Raw genomic sequence first — 3,591 nt, forward strand, 5'->3', positions numbered from 1 at the left:
ACTCACATCTTATGACCGTTTGAGCAAAGTCTTACAACGAAGGTGTGCAACGAACTTATCAACTGTGCATAAATAATTAACTTTAAATTGAAGCGATAAACAAGACTGAGTGTTGTTGTATGATACAAACTTTGAATAAGTTTGCTCGTAACATTCTAGGGGGTGGCATAACATTCCCTTATGAACTATGATAATAGGCAATAACGTAAACCTTTTTTCTAACAAACATTCACAAAACACTAAGAATCATAGTGTGCTGAACATGTAATATTATTTTTGTAATTAATGCAATCATCAATGAAAAATTGTGTGTTAAAAATATGTGTTTTAGAGTTGCATTATAATAATATTTGAGGTCATGTTCATTTTTCGTTATTAAAGAAAGAGTGCCATAACAGATTTCGCTCTCTCTTCTGTGTGCTTTCGATGTCAATGGTCGAATTGTATCTGTTTGAGTAATTACGTGTGTGTGTGTGTGTGTGTGTGTGTGTGTGTGTGTGTGTATGTGTGTCTGTCTGTCTGTGTGTGTGCCCGTGCATCTAAATCTGTTAAATATTTCAATTTATTTACAAACAGAGACGCTACTCATTACGCTAAACCAACAATGGGGTGTAAAGCTAGCTCGCCTCCACGTGGTGCACCCCGGGTAACGCTAAATGAGCTAGCACATAATGGCAGTCAGACAAACCGTGAAAGGTTCTCCTGACTATGCAAGTAGACACAAAAAACGTCCTCCTAAGGATATGCCAACAAGGAAACTTGGACCTACGGTCCGAATCTGCCATCTCAACATAGAGAGCATAAGCTATTCTAAGTGCCAATACTTATCAAAACTACTGAAGAAAGACAACATTGATCTGATCGCCATTCAGGAAACACATTGTAGTACTGAAGTACAACTGCGGAAAAGGGGCAAAATACCCGGATTTGAATTACTTGGTGCCACTTACCACCATACCCATGGTGTTGCAACCTACATCAGACATGATATAGAAAATGCCTCCCTTATCTCCACGTCGTCAGGTGATGGAATCCATAATGTCACAGTAAAAATTGGGAGCGTAACCGTTACAAATATTTATAAACCTCCAACCACTCCATGGCCAAGATCAATAATTCAGGCTCAACCTCACCCAGCAATCTATCTGGGAGACTTCAGTAGCCACCACGAACAGTGGAAATATAAGGAGTGTGATGCTAATGGTGAAACCTTGGTGAAATGGGCTGAAAATGAAAATCTTAACCTTATCTTTGATGCGAAAGACCGTTACACATTCAGATCAGCTGCCTGGGAGCAGGAATACAACCCGGATCTATGCTTCACCTCAACTGACAGAAACAACCAACCACTACCAGCTACCCGTAAAGTCCTGTGCGACTTTCCTCATAGCCAGCACCGACCAGTCATTATTGAAATTGGCAGCCAAATCCCACTGGTGACTTCCATGCCTTGCCCCAGATGGAATTTCAAGAACGCATATTGGGAAAAGTACTCTCGAGACCTTGATAAATGTCTAGGATGGATTCCACCTACCCATAAAAACTATAGAAGATTCATCGGAGCAGTAATAAGCACTGCCAAGAAGCACATCCCTAGGGGATACCGACGAGAGTATGTCCCAGGGTGGTCCAAAAACAGTGACGAGCTCTACCAGCGCTTCCTCAAGACGGGCGACAAAGAACTGGCCGATGACCTTCTCCACAGTCTTGATACTGCAAGACAACGTAAATGGACAGAAGCAATGGAGAGCCTGAATTTCCAGACTTCAAGCCGACAAGCATGGACCCTGTTAAGGAAATTAGGAAGTGAAGCACCTATTCAAAGACAGACAGCAAACGTCTCCCCAAACACCATGGCATCTCATATAGTGGCCACGTCCAGAGCCCCTAGTGACAGAGCACACACGATCAAGATAAAACGAGAACTCAGGAATCTGAGGAATAAGGCGACAGAAACTGAATACGCTCTCCCTTTCTCACTCGAAGAAATAGAAACAGCACTCAAAGGGGTCAAGCCAGGGAAAGCACCAGGACTCGACAGCATTAACCCAGAACTCCTGATACACTGCGGTAAATACACAAAACTCTGGCTGGCGAGATTCTTCACCGACATCATCCAAACCGGTAATGTGCCTAGTGACCTCAAAAGATCGAAAATAATAGCCATCTTAAAACCAGGGAAACCAACAAACTCACCGAAGAGCTACAGGCCCATAGCACTACTGTCAGTAATATATAAATTGTTAGAAAGGCTCATCTACAATAGAATCTGCCAGAAAATACTCAATGCTATACCAATCGAACAAGCAGGTTTCAGACCAAACCGCAGCTGTGTCGATCAAGTTCTCTCACTCACGACGTACATTGAAGCTGGGTTCCAAAGAAAGCTTAAAACCACTGCAGCATTCATAGACCTGTCAGCTGCCTACGACACAGTCTGGAGAGAAGGCATGATTTATAAGTTCCTCCGCATAATCCCATGTAAACTAACAGCTCGCCTACTAAACAACATGCTGAATGACAGAACGATCCAAGTCACCATGGGTTCAGATATTAGTTCACCGAGGAAATTAAAAAATGGCCTACCTCAAGGATCGGTGCTTGCACCACTCCTCTTCAATCTCTACATTGCAGACATACCGGAAACAAGATCAAAGAAGTTTGGCTACGCCGATGACTGGGTCCTTGCAACGAGAAGTCAGTCATTTGAAGGGGCCGAGGAGACTCTAACAGCTGACTTGGAGAAGATGGGAGAATATTTCCGAAAATGGCACCTGCAACCTAACGCCAACAAAACAGAAGTATCATGTTTTCACCTAAACAATAAAGCGGCTAAGAGGGAGCTCAGAATAAAATTCGAGACCACATGGCTTACCCACAATAAAACCCCAAAGTACCTAGGTGTGACCCTCGATAGAACACTCTCTTTCAAAGGTCAACTAATGAAAACAGCAGAGAAACTAAAAACAAGGAATAACATTATACAGAAGCTCTGTGGAACGACATGGGGAGCGGCAGCTACTACGTTACGGACATCAGCCTTAAGTCTCGTCTTCTCAGCTGCCGAATATTGTGCGCCGGTATGGCTAAACAGCCCCCACACCCATAGAATCGATGCACAGCTCAATAACACAATGAGAATGATCGCTGGTGTAATAAAGACTACACCCGTGGAATGGCTCCCAGTACTAAGCCACATACCACCCCCTAACCTAAGCCGCACAAACGCTCTTATAAGAGAGTACAAAAAGATAATGAGCAATTGGAATCTACCCATCGATGAGAATTTTGAAGATGCCACCCAAAGCCGCCTCCGCTCCAGAAGGTCACCCATAAGAACCGCAATAGCCACATCTGCAACAGAGGAAGAATTCAACATAACCAGCGCCTGGCACCAAGAATGGTCCTTAAAGAATATCAGCAAACTTCCATGTATCTCCCAGAAGCCTCCAGGTTTTGACTTATCACGCAAAACCTGGGCAACTTTAAACAGAATTAGAACTAAACATGGCAGATGCGCCTATTCCCTCTACCAGTGGGGCATGACAGAATCGCCGTTATGTCAATGTGGAGAAAATCAAACTATCCAGC

This window comes from Schistocerca cancellata, chromosome 2 (assembly GCF_023864275.1).
Source record: "Schistocerca cancellata isolate TAMUIC-IGC-003103 chromosome 2, iqSchCanc2.1, whole genome shotgun sequence".
Taxonomy (NCBI): Eukaryota; Metazoa; Arthropoda; class Insecta; order Orthoptera; family Acrididae; genus Schistocerca; species Schistocerca cancellata.